This window comes from Ranitomeya imitator, chromosome 1 (genome assembly GCF_032444005.1).
Source record: "Ranitomeya imitator isolate aRanImi1 chromosome 1, aRanImi1.pri, whole genome shotgun sequence".
NCBI lineage: Eukaryota > Metazoa > Chordata > Amphibia > Anura > Dendrobatidae > Ranitomeya > Ranitomeya imitator.
The window spans coordinates 887,526,444-887,547,298 of NC_091282.1; positions in this window are offsets into that span (position 1 = coordinate 887,526,444).

The following is a 20,855-nucleotide window of genomic DNA, read 5'->3' on the forward strand; positions in this document are numbered from 1 at the left end:
TGGTAATCAGGGTAAATATCGGGTTACTAAGCGCGGCCCTGCGCTTAGTAACCCAATATTTACCCTGGTTACCAGTGAACACATCGCTGAATCGGCGTCACACACGCCGATCCAGCGATGACAGCGGGTGATCAGCGACCAAAAAAGGTCCCGATCATTCCCCAACGACCAACGATCTCCCAGCAGGGGCCTGATCGTTGGTTGCTGTCACACATAACGAGATCGTTAGCAGGATCGTTGCTACGTCACAAAAAGCATGGCGTTGCAACGATATCGTTAACGAAATCATTATGTGTGACTCCAGCTTTAGATCGCCACTAATCTTATATTGATGACCTACCTTGTAATAAGTCATCGTTAAGTACTGGACAACTCCTTTAAAATGCAACCATTAGTGCCAAATTTATGGCTCAAATATTTTCCAAAAAGTAAGCCAAACAAGAGGTTAATGTAAAATTAGATTAAAGTGTAATTTATCATCCAGCATGAGCCACTGTCGTACATCTTTGTCATCTATGTCTTTATGTTAGCCACCATTAAGGTACCGTCACACTGAACGATATCGCTAGCGATCCGTGACGTTGCAGCGTCCTGGATAGCGATATCGTTGAGTTTGACAGGCAGCAGCGATCTGGATCCTGCTGTGACATCGTTGGTCGGAGCAGAAAGTCCAGCACTTTATTTCGTCGCTGGACCTCCCACAGACATCGCTGAATCGGCGTGTGTGTGCACAGCGCCGGAGGACAGACACCGGAATGTAAGTATGTAGTGTTTTTTTTTTTTACGTTTACGCTGGTAACCAGGGTAAACATCAGGTTACTAAGCGCGGCCCTGCTCTTAGTAACCCGATGTTTACCCTGGTTACCAGGGGACTTCGGCATCGTTGGTCGCTGAAGAGCTGTCTGTTTGACAGCTCTCCAGCGAGCACACAGCGACGCTGCAGCGATCGGGATCGTTGTCTAGATCGCTGCAGCATCGCTAAATGTGACGGTACCTTTAGTAAATTTGCCCCAATTTATATTACATGGTCACATGCACTTGAAGCAAAACTTAAACCCCCTTATAGAGACACCCTGCAGGGAGAAAGTTTTGTCTTTCATTTGCTAGACTCTTACAGATAACGGACACCTTATTGATGAAGCAGTAAGAATAACGGCATTAGCACATCTAAGCATACCTGAGTATGGCAGACAAATTGCCATAGGAGCAGAGATAACAGTACAGCACAGCCCATGGGAAGGCAGCAAGCTGGTACAGAGTGACAGGATGAAATGAAATCTGAATATAATCCATTATAAGGCCTGTATTTAGCCATAGGATAGGTAGCCTGCCTGACCAGTCGTCTTCATCGCAAGTGTATTGTACTGTCACTTCTCATCCTTATATATAAGGAGGACTAGTGAAAACAAACACCACCATGCAGTGACTGGGGCTGATAACCGAGGTGACCAAGGTATCTCAAGGCCATTTATTTGTCTTTGCCAATTCAAGGCAATAAGTATTTGTTTTCCTAAGAGCAGGGCCCAGCACTTTGCTTTGTCTTGGAGAAGAAAGCAGATGTAGGAGAAATCTGTGAGATGTTAAGCATGCTAGGTTTACCAAAAATCCCCCATGCTGTAGATCAAGTGGGCAGATAATAAAGAAGAAATTAGATATACCTTAATCTTTTTATCATGTGGACACAGTCTGCTGAAAGACTGGAAAAATGGTCATTCTCAGTAGTGACAGATAAAAAGAGAGTTCTGTTTAGAGGACAAAGAACAATGGAACTTAATAGCTTTTCCATAAACATTCATGACCGAAAGTATTTCTCCCAGAAAATTATTGCAATTACACATGTTTTGTTATACACATGTTTATTTCCTTTGTGTGTATTGGAACAACAAAAAATAAACTGTGGGAAAAAAGGAAAATAGGACTTAATTTCACAGAAAACCCCAAAATGGGCAGGACAAAATTGTTGACACCTTTCCAAAAATTGTGGGTATACAACTTTGTTTCAAGAATGTGATGTTCGTTCACCTGTAACAATTAACAGATGTGGGCAATATGGATATCACACTTGAAACCAGATAAAAAGGGGAGAAGTTGACTAAATCTTTGCATCGTGTGTCTGTGTAGGACACGCTAAGCATGGAGATCAGAGAAAGAGAGAGAAAAAAAACTGTCTGAGGACTTAAGAACCAAAATTGTCGAGAAATATCAACAATCTCAAGGTTACAAGCAGTGGTGTAACTTGAAACTCATGGGCCCCGATGCGAAAGGTTCAACGGGGCCCCCAAATATTTTAGATCTTAAATAGCAATAGTCAGTGGCGTAACTACAAAGTTATGGGCCCCGGTGCGAACTTTCAAATGGGGTCCCCCACCATGCCAAAATATTTTCCACCCAAATTCACATTTTCCCTATTAATATTGCACACTATAGCTTTATTGCAAAGTTGTATAGTGTGACCTCAGTTGCATAACTATCCAGTGCCCCATCCTGGCATATATTTGTCCCCCGTACTGCCATTGTTATGTAATGTATAAAAGAAAATAAACCATTATACTCATCAGGGGTTAACATAGAAGTCATGGGGATCCATATGAGAACTATAATGTACTCCTTATAGTATAATACACTCCCCATAGTCCCTCATATAGTATTGTACACTCCTCAGTCCTCCATATAGCATAATACACTCTTCGTAGTGCTCCATATAGTATAATACACTGCTCAGTCCTCCATATAGTATAATACACCCCTCATAGTCTTCCATATAGTATAATACACTCCTCAGTCCTCCATTTAGTATTATACACTCCACATAGTCCTCCATATATTAAAATACACTGCTCAGTCCTCCATATAGTATAATCCACTGCTCATAGTGCTCCATATAGTATAATGCACCCCTCATAGTCCTCCATATAGTATAATACACTCCTCAGTCCCCCATTTAGTATTATACACTCCACATAGTACTCCATATATTAAAATACACTGCTCAGTCCTCCATATAGTATAATACACTCCTCATAGTGCTCCATATAGTATAATGAACCCCTCATAGTCCTCCATATAGTATAATACACTCCTCAGTCCTCTATTTAGTATTATACACTCCACATAGTCCTCCATATATTAAAATACACTGCTCAGTCCTCCATATAGTATAATATACTCCTCATAGTGCTCCATATAGTATAATGCACCGCCATCGTCATCCATGTTGTACAATTCACTTCCCATAGTATGATGGACCATAGTTCTTCATATAGTATAATATATTCCCCATAGTCCTCGATTCAGTATAATGCAGCCCACATATAGTATAATACAGCCACCCCACAGAGTATACTGCAGCCCGGCCATACAATACAATGTAACCCCCATAGAATATAATGCAGCCCCCCTCACAGTATAATGCAGCCCCTCATACAGGGGCAGTGAGAAAGACATGAGCAAATGGTGACTAGGGGGCAGGGGACAAGGACACAAGGGGAGTAGGGGAGACAGGCACAATAGTAATATAGGGGGGCTAGGGAGCAAGGAAGACAGGCACAAGGGGACACTAGGGGGCAGGGGAGAAGGTTAAAAGGGGACTAGTGGGCAAGGGAGACTGACACAAGGGGACAAGGGAGACTGGCACAAGGGGACACACAGGGACTAGTTGGCCATGGAGACTTAGAAGGGGACACACAGGGACTAATGGGCAAGGAAGACTGGCACACGGGGACAAGGGACACAAGCATAAGGGGACAAGGGAGACAGGCGCAAGGCGACACACAGGGACTAGTTGGCAAGGGACACTGACACACGGCTACACACGGGGACAAGGGATAGAAGCACAAGGGGACTCATAAGGACTAAGAGGAAGGGGAGAAGGGCACAATGGGACACACGGGGACTAGGGTGCAATGGAGACAGGCACAAGAGGACACAAGGGGACTCCGAGGGCAGAGTAGATAGGGACGCAAGGGGACAGAGGAAGATGGGGGGGGAAACTTGGGAGGAGGGAAGAAGGGGGCACAGGGATTACAAGGACAGGGTAGATGGAGAACACACGGTGAGAAAGGTGACAGGGGAGACTTGAGAGCAGGGCAGACGAGTCACACGTGGACAAGGGGCAGGGAATGCATGGGGGGTGCAGGAGGACTCAGGCCATGGGAGATGAGGAGCATTGGGAGACCAGGGGAGGAGGAACAAGGTGTGTACGGGGAGCCCAGAGGAGCACCATGACCTGAACCTGGGGACCTACTAAGACATGGGGCACGGGACAGCAGGGAGGAAACGGGGCTGGTGTCACAGGGGGCCAGGGACGCTGGGGGCCGAGACGGCGACACACGGGCAGCAGACACACCTCACTTCCGCCGGTCCCGTACACCTCCATGTTCATCCCCGGATCCTCCATATGGCTGAGCCGCTGCGGCATCCCCCTCCTGGGCGGCTTGGTCCACGTGCCCCCCACTAGCTCCGGCACTACCTGTTCCCGGTCCCAGCAGCCGCCTCAGGCTTTGCCAATATGGCGGCCACCATCACCAGAACCTGCAGAGCTGAATCCTGACATTGCAGCTTCTGAATTCTCACAACGCAAGCACTGCACACTACTAGGATTCTCCCTTGCCGGTGGACGGTCATGTCAGCACAAGTATGCGATTTATATACCTCTGGCCACATTCCAACTAGACATGCCCGGCCTCGCTCAGTTCATTTTCACTGACGGAGGCTACACATGTCTAGTCAGCATGTGACCGCACGTATGTAAATCGCCAGCACGACAGAATCCTGACAGCGTGCAGGGCGCACTGTGAGAAGTCAGAAGTCTGCAGTCACAAAGAATGACTGCAGACTCATTACAAACCTGGACAACCCCTTTAAAGCTCCTAACATAAATAAAAACATGAGAGTTAGTCAGTATCACAAATAACATTTACATCCAGGTACCTTATAGATGACGTCGTCTCTGGAGCCATTCTTCTTTTCTTCATCTTGTCCAGATCCCATGATGAGTTTTCTCATCCACAGCCGTCTCTGCAGACTTCCATCTTTTCCGCTCTTTTGCAGAAAGTCTCCACAAGATGCTCTTAAAGATACAAGTGTCATTATAATGCTCTGGAATAAAAAATTGCCCCTCACTATATTGTCTGCACAAAATATGACCCCCACACTGTCCTTCTTATGGTACATACTCTTCACACTGACCTCTCCTTTCTATACCGGCCCCCTCTTCACACTGTCCACTCACACTGTGTCCCCCCTATAGGGCCCAGTATTTATACTCCATATTTATACTCCATCCTCCCACCCTGTGTGCATGGCTCCCCCATCCTTCTCCCCTGCGTTCACGGCTCCCCCATCCTTCTCCCCTGCGTGCTGGGCTCCCCCATCCTTCTCCCCTGCGTTCACGGCTCCGCCATCCTTCTCCCCTGCGTTCATGGCTCCCCCATCCTCCCCTGCGTTCACGGCTCCCCCATCCTTCTCCCCTGCGTTCACGGCTCCCCCATCCTTCTCCCCTGCATTCATGGCTCCCCCATCCTTCTCCCCTGCGTTCACGGCTCCGCCATCCTTCTCCCCTGCGTTCACGGCTCCCCCATCCTTCTCCCCTGCGTTCACGGCTCCCCCATCCTTCTCCCCTGCGTTCACGGCTCCCCCATCCTTCTCCCCTGCGTTAACGGCTCCCCCATCCTTCTCCCCTGCATTCATGGCTCCCCCATCCTTCTCCCCTGTGTGCTGGGCTCCCCCATCCTTCTCCCCTGCGTTCACGGCTCCCCCATCCTTCTCCCCTGCGTTCACGGCTCCCCCATCCTTCTCCCCTGCGTTCACGGCTCCCCATCCTTCTCCCCTGCGTGCTGGGCTCCCCCATCCTTCTCCCCTGCGTTCACGGCTCCCCCATCCTTCTCCCCTGTGTTCACGGCTCCCCCATCCTTCTCCCCTGCGTTCACGGCTCCCCCATCCTTCTCCCCTGCGTTCACGGCTCCCCCATCATTCTCCCCTGCGTTCACGGCTCCCCCATCCTTCTCCCCTGCGTTCACGGCTCCCCATCCTTCTCCCCTGCGTTCACGGCTCCCCCATCCTTCTCCCCTGCGTTCACGGCTCCCCCATCATTCTCCCCTGCGTTCACGGCTCCCCATCCTTCTCCCCTGCGTTCACGGCTCCCCCATTCTTCTCCCCTGCGTTCACGGCTCCCCATCCTTCTCCCCTGCGTTCACGGCTCCCCCATTCTTCTCCCCTGCGTTCACGGCTCCCCCATCCTTCTCCCCTGCGTGCATGCCTCCCCTATCCTCCCACCCTGCATGCATGGCTCCCCATCCTTTTTCCTTGTGTGCATGGCTCCCCATCCTTTTTCCCTGTGTGCATGGCTCCCCGTCCTTTTTCCCTGTCATACTTACCTCTTACCGCGCAGCACAGAACAGAACTTCCTTCCTGGCATCTCTTCTGCAGCGTCTTCCTTCCTGTCTTCAGCGGTCACATGATAGCGCTAATTAAGGTCATGAATATGCGCATATTCATGATCTTAAATTAGCGGTACCATGTGACCGCTGAAGACAGGACGCGCTGCCGGCGCTGAGATGCAGTTGCAGCCACCGCTGGAGGAAGGTGAGTATTACGTCTTCAGGGAGGGGGAGCGGGAAGGAGGGAGGAGGGGGGGCGGGAAGGAGGGAGGTGGGAAGGAGGGAGGGAGGAGGGGGGGTGGGAAGGAGGGAGGAGGGGGGGCGGGCACTTGACCCCAGAGTTTTATAAAAAAAAATAAAAAAACGCAGCGCAAATCCAGTTCTGCCGCCCTCTCTTCTGCCGCTAGTAGCGTCCCTGGCCGCACTGCAGGGGCCCCCCAGAGCTGCACCGGTTGAACCGGCGGTATGTCCGCCCATGAACATGGTGTCGGCCGGTGCCTCTGATCTGCCGGGGGGAGGGCCCCTGACCAGCCCGGGCCCCGTCGCAATGGCGACCGCTGCGACCGCGGTAGTTACGCCACTGGTTACAAGTTCATCTCCAGGTATCTTGATGTTCCTTTGTCCAAGGTACGCAGCATAATCAAGAAGTTTACAACCCATGGCACTATGGCACTGTAGCTAATCTCTCTGGATGTGGATAGCAGAGAGAAATTTATAAAAGGTTGCAACACAAGCTAGTCTGGATGGTGGATAAGCAGTACCATCAAGTTCCAAAGAAATTGAAGCTGTCCTGCAGGCTCAGGGTGCATCAGTGTCAGCGAGAACTATCTGTCAACATTTGATTTCAATGAAACGCTATGGCAGGGGACCCAGGAGGTCCCCACTGCAGACACAGAGGCATAAAAAAGCTAGACTGCAGTTTGCCAATATGTACTGTATGTGAGTAAACCAAAATCCTTCTGTAAAGCGTCTTGTGGACAGATGAGACTAAAAAAGAGCTTTTTGGTAAAGCACAACATTCTACTGTTTACGGAAAATGGAATGAAGCTTACAAAGAACACATTACCTACAGGCAAACATGGTGGAGGTTCAAAGATGTTTTGGGGTTTATTCGATGCCCTTGGAACTGGGTGCTTTGACTGTGTGCAATGCATGAAATCTGATGGTTACCAAAGTATTTTAAGTCTCAATGAAGTGTCCAGTGTCAGAAAGCTGGGTTTGTGTCCAAGGTCAAGGGTCTTCAAGCAGAACAATGACCCCAAACATACTTGAAGGTGCACCCAGAAATGGATGAAAACAAAGCGCTGGAGAGTTCTGAAGTGGCCAGCAATGAGTCTGGATCTAAATTCCATTGAACACCTGTGGAGGGATCTTAAAATTGCTGTTGCGAGAAGGCACCTCTCAAATTTGAGAGACTTGGAGCAGTTTGCAAAAGAAGAATGGTCCAAAATTTCAGATGAGAGGTGTAAGAGGCTTGTTGATGGTTATAGGAAGCAATTGATTTCAGTTATTTATTCCAAAGGTTGTGCAACTAAATATTTAGTTTGGGGTTTCAAAAATTTTGTCTGACCCATTTTTTAAATTTTGTGTGATATTATGGCCAATTTGCCTTTTTTCCTCTTTTTTTTGTGCTGTTCCAATACACACAAATAAACATGTGTATAACAAAACATGTGCAATTGCAAAAAGTTTATGGGAGAAATACTTAATTTTCTGGAACAATTTCAAGAGTACCAACACTTTCGGCCATTACTGTAAATACACTCCCCATCAATGGAGAAAGGGACAAGGGGGCATCCTCTACGTCTGGAGGAAAGAAGGTTTAAGCATAATAACAGACGTGCATTCTTTACTGTAAGAGCAGTGAGGCTATGGAACTCTCTGCCGTATGATGTTGTAATGAGTGATTCATTACTTAAATTTAAGAGGGGACTGGATGCCTTTCTTGAAAAGTATAATGTTCCAAGGTATATACACTAGATTCCTTGTTAGGGTGTTGATCCAGGGAACTAGTCTGATTGCTGTATGTGGAGTCGGGAAGGAATTTTTTTACCCAGTGTGGAGCTGACTCTTTGCCAAATGGGGTTTATTTGCCTTCCTCTGGATCAACATGTTAGGGCATGTTAGGTTAGGCTATGGGTTGAACTAGATGGACTTAAAGTCTTCCTTCAACCTTAATAATTATGTTACTATGTAATGCAATTTTCACATTAGTTTTGCTGTCACGACTCGGTTTGTCGGGTGTCTCACGACTCGGTTTGTCGGGTGTCCCGGGACCAGGGGTCTCCTTCCAAGTATCTCATGCTAGGAGCACCCTAGCTCACCCTGTTCCCCAGGTTACTTCTGATGGTGAAGATGCCAGGGCCACATCCCTTGCCTTAGCTCCTGAATGCACCCTCAGTCTTTACCCTTCCCCACCCAGGGAAGAGGGGAGTAGTAGAATACAGTAGTATACCAGCCAAACTAATAAGGTAATACAAAAAAGGGTAACAAAAATTAATTAAAAATATACACACACATATAACAGAGGAATGTACTGGGACATGGACGATGGGGTCAAACCAAAGTAGGAGAAGAAAGGGAATGATCACACACTCAAAACTTACCAACAGTCACAGATAAATCAACCAACCGCCTACGTCAATAACCACCACCACCACCACCACCAACCTCCAGCCATGCTGCAAAAGCTTGCTCTGAAAATGAGTGCTAACCAAGGCCCAGATTATATAGGTAATGGGAGTGGCTAACAGTGCACAGCTGAGAGCCTTAGCTCTAGGAGCTCTCAACAGAGCAGATTAACCCCTGCACTGCCAAAAGAAATTTACACTGTTTAATAAGAAGGTGAAGTGCTTCTAATCAGTGCAGGAGTCGGAGAAATCAGACGCTGCTGTCTTCTGGTTTCCCTCTGTCACGGTAAACCTGTGACATTTGCGAAACGAGGGCGTGACACCACAGCATGCTTTTTCCAGAACTCCCACATCTAGTTTACAGGATTAGTGGGTGTCCCAGCATTCACACCTCCAGGGATCAAGAAGTTATTCCCTAGTGTATGGATTGGATATAATTTATTAACTTGCTACATCCTCTTTAAATGTTAAAACTCAGTGACGGAGTTGAATCATAGTTACCGTATGTCCATTTTTCACTGACTACAAAAGTAAAGTATTTCCTGAGTACAATCTGTGTGTTACATGCTGATTTTTATCATGGATTGGCAATTTATTTCACCGTATGCATTCCAAAAGGTGAAATCCACAATGAAAATCAGCAGAAATTACACATTGCGATCAATTTATGTGCAGAAAATATTGAGATGTGTAATTGAGCTGATACAAAACCTAGATATTCTACACTGAACTCTGTATAGAAAATCTCTACCATGTGCATTTACAGCCCCCAAGTGCCAAAAACAGGCAACTACAATAAAAAGTGCCAAGGAATTTAGATTTCATTAAGACCTCCTTTTTTCAACAGTGTTCAGGATCCATTTTTGGTTTGTGTCACTTTTTTTACTACCATTGTATATTCTGTTTTTCTCATGAAAAAAAAGTGTTTTTCCATTTTTGCATTTTCCTTTTTTTCCTCCCCTTCTTCCTACAGCCAAAACTCTTTAATTTTTTTGTCCACATAGATGTATGAGACCTTGTTTTTTGCGTAACGAGTTGTACTTTTGAATGGCACCATTCCTTTTACCATATCGTGTATTGGAAAACGGTAAAAAATTCCAAGTGTGGAGAAACAATGAAAAAAATGCAATTCTGACATTGTTTTTTGACAATTGTTTCTACAGTGTTCATTTTGTGTTAAAAATTACTTTTCAGTATGAATCTGCTCATCAGTGCGACACCAAACACGTCCAGTTTTTAAAAAATATTTTAGTTGTGAAAAAAAAACAGAAGTTTGCAAAAAAAAATTTGGGTTGTTGTGTCGTCATTTTCCACGATTTGTGGAGCTGTCTGATAGCTTTTTTTGTCGGATCATGACGTTTTATTGATGCCATTTGGGGATAGATGTGATGTTCTTATCGATTCTTACAGCATTTTTTGTGGAATTGCAGCGACGAAAAAAACTTAATTTTGTTATTCTTGAAATTTTTTCTTTTACTGGGTTTACCGATTGAGTTAATTATTTTTATATTTTGCTAGATGGGACTTTTCTAAACTCAGTAATTTTACATTTGTGTATTATTTTAATATCTTTCTTTTTAATGGGGGAAATAGGGTGATTTGAACATTTGTTTTTGTTTTTTTTTTCATATTTTCTTAAAAGATTTTTATTTGCTCTTAATAGTCCCCTTAGGAGACCTGTGCGATATACAGTGGCATGTTAAAGTTTGGGCACCCCTGGTCAAAGTTACTGTTATTGTGAACAGTTAAGCAAGTTGAAGATAAAAGTTAAATATATACCGTATATACTCGAGTATAAGCCGAGGCACCTAATTTTACCGCAAAAAAAAAATGGGAAAACTTATTGACTCTAGTATAAACCGGGTATGCATTGTTCTCTCATCTCTATCTTAGTCTGTACGACTCCTTATCACCATCCTGGTATGTATGGCCCCCTCATCCCAATTCTGGTCTGCATGGCTCCCTCATCCCTATCCTGGTATGCATGACTCCTCATCCCTTTCCTGGTATACACGGCCTCCTCATCCCCATCCTGGTATGCATTGTCCCCTCAACCCTATCCTGGTATGCATGGCCTCCTCATCACCATCCTGGTATGCATGGCTCCTCATCCCCATCCTGGTATGCATGACCCCCTCATCCCCATCATTGTTTGCATGGCTCCTCATCCCTATCCTGGTATGCATGACTCCTCATCCCTATCCTGGTATGCATGGCCCCTCATCCCTATTCTGGTCTGCATGGCCCCCTCATCCCCATCCTGGTCTTCATGGCTCCTCATCCCTATCCTTGTATGCAAGACTTCTTATCCCTGTCCTTGAATGCATGGCCCCGTCAAAAAACATAAAAAAACCTACTGTCCTTGCCCTCCCTCTCAGCGTATTGTTCCAGTGCCAGCAGCTGATTTATGCTTGTAAGCAACGCATGGCAGGGACGTCATGAGCTGCTTAGGTCTCTTTCACACTTCCGTCTTTTACCTCCCGTCACAATCCGTCGATTTTTGAAAAAACAGGGTCCAGCAAATTTTTCTGCTGGATTCTGTTTTTTTCCCATAGACTTGTATTAGCGACAGAGTGTGACAGATGGCCATCCGTTTCATCGTTGTGCACTGGATCTGTCGGAAAACTGCTGTCCTTCGGGCAGAGAAAATGTTTAGAGGAACGTTTTTTCTGCACGTCGGAAAATTGCTCAGTAACTGGTCCTGCGCTGCCCGTCATTGGCTATAGTGGAAGCCTATGGGCGCAGGATCCGTCGCTGACTGTGAAAAGCAGGAATCCAGCGACTGCTTCCGTCTTTTGAAACTGAGCATCTGTGGAAGAATTTCCCGTCTGGGAAATTCTCTCTCGCTCACTCTCTCTTTTTACTATTGATGCTGCCTATGCAGCATCAATAGTAACAAGATATAATGTTAAAAATAATAAAAAAACAAAAATCACAATATTCTTACCTTCCGGCATCCCGCACAGCGTTACCGATGCTTGTGATGCTCCCGGCAGCTAACGTTCCCATGGATGCATTGCGAAATGACCCGTCAGAGTTCATTGCATGCATCGGTAACGCTGCGCGGGACGCCGGAAGGTAAAAATATTTGCAATTTTTTTATTATTTTTGAACCTAGGTTGTGTTGTGTATGCGTTTTTCGCAGCGGTAAACCGCTGCGAAGACGCATACACAACAGGTGCACATATAAAAATGGGCCCAGTGCACCCGTTTTTTACAATCTGCACAGGATCCGTGATTTAAACATTTTAACGGATCCTGTGCAGATTGTAAAAATGGAAGTGGGAAAGAAGCCTTACATGCAGAGCACAGCTGCCGGAATGGACTGCTCTCCATGTCGGGTTTATGTGTGTAGAGGGCAGTGAGTATTCATTGCTATTAAGTAGCACGCACAGTGTCAGCCGCAGCTGCCGGGTGGTCACATGGTCACCCATGGGAGTGTAGAGAAGTGAATATTCATTTCTCTTAAATAGCGAGCACATTTGATCGCCTGGCGGCTGCAGGAAGAGGTTGCGACTGACACTGTGCACACAATTACAGAGAAATTAATATTCAATGCTGGCTCCTGCCTACTGTGTTACGTGTCGAGTTCCCACTGCTGCACAGGGAGAATCTCGAACCATGTCCTCTGCGGTGTCCCATTCTTCCCCAGCCTGTTCAGCAGAGACGTCGGTCCCAGCGTCTTGTTCAAGCTGATACTGTGCGTCTGGTTATTGCTGCCATCCCAGGTCCAGCTATTGTAGCCAGCACTAATCAGCGGAGAGCAGACGCTCCAAGTCCTGCTTTTTATCTACTGAGCATGCCCGTTGGACGACCTCTTATTGGACCACTGGGAAGGTCCCGAAAGGCTGCAATTGTAAAAGGTTCGCATGGCCGCTCGGCCATGTGCTAGTGTAACATCAAAACGTGGTGTGTATGAATGCATGTATTTTCTGGTGAAAGCTCCTAACTGATCCGCTTCCCTAGCGTTGTTGTTTGAGTGTGGGTGTTTGGAGCAGACTAGTTGTTGCTAGTTGTTCCCTGGCACCGCAGTTGCGGCGCAGAGCGCTAGTGGGACTCTAACCCTGTGTCCTTGGGGCAGAGTCTTATGACCAAACACTAGCGTTCACTCTGCGGTATTGCGGCCCTGTGAAGCAACAGAGTTTACCTCCTTACATACCAGGTGAAGCTAACCTGTGTGTGTTCACATTGGGATTTGGATGTTTCGCCCCCACAAGTTTGCCCCCTGCAGTTCGCCCCCGAGTACATTTACTTCACCTGTGGGAAGTTATACCATCCAGCTGCCATACCATCACCCCAGAGGACCCCTTTAAGCAGCGTCAGTCACTACTAGGGTTGAGCGACTTTTAGTTTTTCAGGGTCGAGTCGGGTTTCGCGAAACCCGACTATCTCAAAAGTCGAGGAGGAGGAAACACAGATATAGGCCCAAAGAATAAAGTGGGCTAAATGCAGTTCAAAATTGGTAACAGGACTAACCAGGGGGCATTGCTTTGTTCAGTGGAGTACAACTGTAATGAGAGGCTGACACAGTGAGTAGGCCCAAATCAGTAAGTAGGCTAAATGCAGTTCAAAATTGGTAACAGAAGTAAACAGGTGGCACTGGTTTGTTCAGTGTAGGAGAACATCAAGGAGCGGCAGACACCGTTAGTAGGGCCAACAAAACAAGTAGGCCAAATGCAGTGTTATATTAAAAACAATTTAACGAGAGCCTGAAGATAGAAGCTAGAGAAAGGCAACCTGGAGAACACCTTGGAGCGTAAGACACCGTTTGTAGAACCCAGACCCAACTTGTAGGCCTATTGCAGTGTTGTTTCAACAACTACTTAACGAGCGCTTCAAAGATAGCAGCTAGGGAGAGGCAACCTGGAGAACACCTTGGAGCGGCAGACACCGTCCCTACAACCCAGACCCAACTTGTAGGCCAAATGCAGTGTTGTTTCAACAACTACTTAACAAGAGCTTGAAGATAGAAGCTAGGGAGAGGCAACCTGGAGAACACCTTGGAGCGGCAGACACCGTCCCTACAACCCAGACCCAACTTGTAGGCCAAATGCAGTGTTGTTTCAACAACTACTTAACAAGAGCTTGAAGATAGAAGCTAGGGAGAGGCAACCTGGAGAACACCTTGGAGCGGCAGACACCGTCCCTACAACCCAGACCCAACTTGTAGGCCAAATGCAGTGTTGTTTCAACAACTACTTAACGAGAGCCTGAAAATGGAATTTCAGGACAGGAAACCTGGAGAACAGCACGGAGCGGCATACACCGTTAGTAGGCCCCAACCAAACTAGTAGCCCCACTGCAGTTGTTTGATTAAAAAACTATTTAACAAGAGCCTGAAGATTGAAGCTCAGGAAAGGCAACCAGGAGAACACCTTGGAGCGGCAGACACTGTTAGTAGGCCCCAACCAAACTAGTAGCCCCACTGCAGTTGTTCGATTAAAAAACTATTTAACAAGAGCCTGAAGATTGAAGCTCAGGAAAGGCAACCAGGAGAACACCTTGGAGCGGCAGACACCGTCTCTACAACCCAGACCCAACTTGTAGGCCTAATGCAGTGTTGTTTCAACCACTACTTAACAAGAGCTTCAAGATAGAAGCGAGGGAGAGGCAACAGAGAGAACACATTGGAGCGGAAGACTCAGTTTGTAGACCACAACGAAACTTGTGGCCCCAATGCAGTGTTATAATTCTGACAAGCTGAAAATCAGCCTTTTTTTTTTTTTTTAAAAGGAGGAGTACAGCTGTATTAAGTGGCGCAGACAGACACTGCTAGTAGGCCTTACACCACAAAGTAGGCTCACTGCAGGATGAAAAAAAGTTACATGGGTACACGGTCGGCATTGGTGTGCTCAGCGGAGGACAAATGGAAGGAGGGACCGCAGACAGACTTAGTAGGCCTAAAATTTTAAAAAATAGGCTCAAAGCAGTTTGAATTATCTTGCAGGGGTACACAGGCAGCATTGGTGTGGTCAGCGGAGGACTATTGGAAGAAGTGTCTGACACAGTTAGTACTCCCAAAAAATAAATAGATGTTAATGTCTCGCAAAACAACAAAACCAAAAAAACAAAAGGGTGGCATACTTAGGTAGAGGGGGGGGGGGGGGGGGGGCTCCTCTGCTGAGTTTCAGACATAGTAATTTGGCGCTATGTATTTATTGGTGTCAATATAGGACACTGACCCTGACTATTTTAACTAGCATCATACATGTCAACAAATTGGTATTGTCAGTGCCAGGCATTGAAGGATGTCAGCGCATAGACTAAACATTGGTGGAGCTGTGAGAGATAATTTTGCAAGTGGTAGAACAATGTTTGAGCTGGGGGGAGGGGGAAACTCTCTTGTGGCCGGCGGTACAGGCCCAGGGCCCCTCATGTTACAACGGTGTATCTGACGTTGGTTGCGCGCCACCACCACCAGAGACACTTTATTTTACTATGAGGGACCCAGTGGCAGTGCCGTCGACCAAAAACGGACACACCCACCTCTTCAGACAAACGGCACTCTCACGGGTGCTTGCGCCAAGTGGCGAGACCACGGCCCCGTGGGGGGAGTTAGCCCATTTAGGGAGGTGTAAACATGTCGTATGCTGGACAAACAGCTGCTGCAAATTAAGAGATTGGAACAGTCAGTAAGACCAGTCCACAAGCGAGACCTTTTTATAGGAGAGCTAGGTGTCAGCCGTGAAAGGTGGGGCAAAATAATTAGAAATCCATGAGTGGTTCATTTTAATGAAGGTTAGATCATCAACATTTTGGGTAGCCAGACGAGTCCTTTTTTCGGTCAATATTGAACCAGCAGCACTGAATACTCTTTCTGATAGTACACTAGCTGCTGGGCAAGCAAGCTCCTGCAATGCATATTCTGCCAATTCAGGCCAGGTGTCTATTTTGGATGCCCAGTAATCAAATGGGAATGACGGTTGAGGGAGAACATCGATAAGGCAGGAAAAATAGTTAGTAACCATACTGGACAAATGTTGTCTCCTGTCACTTTGAATTGATGCTGCAGTACCTGTCCTGTCTGCGGTCATTGCGAAATCACTCCACAACCTGGTCAGAAAACCCCTCTGTCCAACGCCAATTCTGATTTGTGCACCTCTAACACCTCTGCCCTGTTGCCCCCTGCAGCTCGTGTGAGAACCATCACCGGCGCTGTGTGCTGGGAATGCCTGAATCAAATGGTCTACCAGAGTTGCTTGTTTGGTTGCTAATATTTGTTTGAGGTTCTCATGTGGCATGATATTTTCCAATTTGCCTTTATAGCGAGGATCAAGGAGGCAGGCCAACCAGTAATCATCATCGGTCATCATTTTAATAATGCGTGGGTCCCTTTTGAGGATACGTAAGGCATAATCCGCCATGTGGGCCAAAGTTCCAGTTGTCAAATCTGCGGTTGTGCTGGGTTGAGGGGCAGTTTCAGGCAAATCTACGTCACTTGTCTCCCTCAAAAAACCTGAACCCGACCTTGCAACGCCACCAGTTTCTATTGGCCCTGGAGAAGCTTCCTCATTCAAAAAATACTCATCCCCATCATCCTCCTTGTCCTCCTCCTCTTCGCCCGCTACCTCGTCCTGTAGATTGCCCTGACCAGACAATGGCTGACTGTCATCAAGGCTATCCTCTTCCTCGGCTGCAGATGCCTGCTCCTTTATGTGCGTCAAACTTTGCATCAGCAGACGCATTAGGGGGATGCTCATGCTTATTATGGCGTTGTCTGCACTAACCAGCCGTGTGCATTCCTCAAAACACTGAAGGACTTGACACATGTCTTGTACCTTCGACCACTGCACACCTGACAACTCCATGTCTGCCATCCAACTGCCTGCCCGTGTATGTGTATCCTCCCACAAATACATAACAGCACGCCTCTGTTCGCACAGTCTCTCAAGCATGTGCAGTGTGGAGTTCCACCTTGTTGCAACGTCGATGATTAGGCGATGCTGTGGAAGGTTCAAAGACCGCTGATGGTTCTGCATACGGCTGGAGTGCACGGGTAAACGGCGGATATGCGAGCAAAGTCTGCGCACTTTGAGGAGCAGGTCGGGTAACCCCGGATAACTTTTCAGGAAGCACTGCACCACCAGGTTTAAGGTGTGAGCCAGGCAAGGAATGTGTTTCAGTTGTGAAAGGGCTATGGCAGCCATAAAATTCCTTCCGTTATCACTCACTACCTTGCCTGCCTCAAGATGTACAGTGCCCAGCCATGACTGAGTTTCTTTCTGCAAGAACTCGGACAGAACTTCCGCGGTGTCTGTTGTCGCCCAAACACTTCATTGCCAATACAGCCTGCTGACGCTTGCCACTAGCTGTCCCATAATGGGACACCTCGAGTGCAACATGGGCAGCTGCGGATGGAGTGGTTGTGCGACTGCAGTCTGTGGACGAGCTCTCGCTTCTGCAGGAGGACGAGGAGGAGGAGGGGGGGCGGCGAACGCCTACAGCCAACTGTTTCCTAGACCGTGGGCTAGGCAGAACTGTCCCAATATTGCTGTCCCCTGTGGACCCTGCATCCACCACATTAACCCAGTGTGCCGTGATGGACACGTAACGTCCCTGGCCATGCCTACTGGTCCATGCATCTGGTGTCAGGTGCACCTTTGTACTCACAGATTGCCTGAGTGCATGGACGATGCGGTCTTTTACATGCTGGTGGAGGGCTGGGATGGCTTTTCTCGAAAAGAAGTGTCGACTGGGTAGCTCGTAGCGTGGTACAGCGTAGTCCATCAGGGCTTTGAAAGCTTCGCTTTCAACTAACCGGTAGGGCATCATCTCTAATGAGATTATTCTAGCAATGTGGGCGTTCAAACCCTGTGTACGCAGATGCGAGGATGAGTACTTCCTTTTCCTAACGAGAGTCTCATGTAGGGTGAGCTGGGCTGGAGAGCTGCATATGGTGGAACTAGCGGGGGTGCCGGTGGACATGGCAGACTGAGAGAGGGTTGGTGGTGGTATTCTTGCTGGTGCCCTACATGCAGTGTTTCCTACTACGAAACTGGTGATTCCCTGACTGCTTTGGCCTGGCGACAAAACCTGCACATTTACTGCAGGTGGTGCGGGAAATGGTGGGCTTACAGTGAGGGAAGGGATGTAGCGTTGCTGACTAGCTTCATTGGCCGAGGGTGCTACAACCTTAAGGGACTTTTGGTAGATAGTCCAGGCTTGGAAATGGATGGTGGTTAAATGTCTATGCATGCAACTTGTATTTAGACTTTTAAGATTCTGACCTCTGCTTAAGGTACAAAAACCAGAAAAAACAGGATTCATAAAAAATAACTTTTAATGGTATAATAATACTAAAACTGTAATCATTAAGACATAAACAACAAAGATGTACCTATATGATCCTAGAGCGACACTAAGCTTTGTCCTACCTGGCAGCGGGGGTTGGCACCCTAAATAACGCTTGGCGCCCCCACTCCTCGGCGGCTCGCCCTCAGAATCCCTAAAAATCCCTACAATACAGGAAAACTGGAACGGCCTAACATGTGCCTAACGGACAAACCCTACCTAACAGTGGAGGTTGGCACCCTATTTTGAAGCGGTTGGCGCCCCCACTCAACGTTGACTCACACTAGGATCCCTCAAAAATCCCTACAATGGAGATAAAGGATAGAGAAATGTCCCAATACACCCTGATAACCACAAGAAAAAATTAGAAAAATGTGAAACAAAAACTTAAAAAATAAACAAAACAAAATAATATATAAATGCTGTCATAGAAGAATCAGTGTATCACAGATTGTGCTTCAGTAGACAGAGTCAGATATGCCCAACTAATAGAGAATACATCAGGATGCAATAAATCTCACATCATCAAAATCAACAATGCCATTGTTTTGGGGATAAGATATTGATTGAGTGCCTTTTTTCATCTCCTGATCATCATCTCTAACGGCGTTACCCGGATTTTGTGCCGCAACTCACAGATGAGTATCTTTGATCTTATCGTGTTTACTATCGAATCACTATGCTGCTGTGATTATCGGTTCCATACCCTTTATCAATGAGTGTTAGTTCAAGTTGGCACCTTGCACTTTATTAGTATTATGCTGCTGTGATTACTGGTTCCATACCCTCTACCGAGGAGTGTAGGATCAATTTGGCACCTTGCACTTTATTATTGCCGTTTGCATTATAAATGTGGAGATTGATGGAATAGCGCTTTTTTGTGTCCATATGAGGGGGCGTTCTGGGCAATTTGTCTATGACCTATACATTAGTATATTGCCTGATCTTTTAGAGACGATTGTGTCTCGGCAGTATAACCGTCTATTGATTGATTTCAAGATATAAATGTGTCCCCCTTTTGGATACTTGTTATCTTTTTTCTTATTTTGATGATGTGAGATTTATTGCATCCTGATGTACCCTCTATTAGTTGGGCATATCTGACTCTGTCTACTGAAGCCCAATCTGTGATACACTGATTCTTCTATGACAGCATTTATATATTATTTTGTTTTGTTTATTTTTTAAGTTTTTGTTTCACATTTTTCTAATTTTTTCTTGTGGTTATCAGGGTGTATTGGGACATTTCTCTATCCTTTATCTCCATTGTAGGGATTTTTGAGGGATCCTAGGGCGAGTCGACGTTGAGTGGGGGCGCCAACCGCTTCAAAGTAGGGTGCCAACCTCCACTGTTAGGTAGGGTTTGTCCGTTAGGCACATGTTAGGTCGTTCCAGTTTTCCTGTATTGTAGGGATCTTTAGGGATTCTGAGGGCGAGCCGCCGAGGAGTGGGGGCGCCAAGCGTTATTTAGGGTGCCATCCCACGCTGCCAGGTAGGACAAAGCTTAGTGTCGCTCTAGGATCATATAGGTACATCTTTGTTGTTTATGTCTTAATGATTAGAGTTTTAGTATTATGTACCATTAAAAGTTATTTTTTATGAATCCTGTTTTTTCTGGTTTTTGAGCTTCAAAGGGTTCTAGAGTAAATATATATTTTTTTGTTTTTTTTTTTCTCTGCTTAAGGTAGTTGAACATTTTTGACAGATGACTTTACGCTGATCATTTGGATGTTGTTTAAAAAAATGCCAGACTGCACTCTTTCTACTATCGGATACCTTTTCGGATACCTTTTTGCAGACTGAGCTTCTTTAACTGGATGTCCACGCTGTCCTACAACTGGTTTTGGTTTTGCCACGCGTTTTTGGCCAGATACAGGCCTGGCAGATGGAACCTGTTGCGATGTTGATGCCTGTGCGGCTCCTCCTCCTCCGCTTCAGAGCTACTGCCGCCTGCACCCTGTTCCCCCAATGGCTGCCAATCGGGGTCAACAACTGGGTCATCTATGACCTCCTCTTCTATCTCGTGTGCAACTTCGTCTGTGTCACCGCGTAAGCCGGTGGTATAGCGTTCGTGACGGGGCACCATAGTCTCATCAGGGTCTGATTCTGGATCAGTACACTGCGAGGGCAATGTTCTGGTCTGAGTCAAAGGAACAGCATAGTAATCTGGCTGTGGCTGTGCATCTGTGCACTCCATGTCCGATTCAACTTGTAATGGGCATGGCCTGTTAAGTGTTTCACTTTCTAACCCAGGAATGGTATGTGTAAAGAGCTCCATGGAGTAACCCGTTGTGTCGCCTGACGCATCCTTCTCTGTTGTTCTTGGTGAAGAAGACAAGGAAGCGACTTGTCCCTCACTATGAACATCCACTAACGACGTGCTGCTTTTGCATTTAGCAGTTTCAGAAGAGGAGGCGAAAGAGCTAGCGGCTGAGTCAGCAAGGATAGCCAAAACTTGTTCTTGCTGCTCCGGCTTTAAAAGCGGTTTTCCTACTCCCAGAAATGGGAGCGTTCGAGGCCTTGTGTAGCCAGACGACGAACCTGGCTCAACAACTCG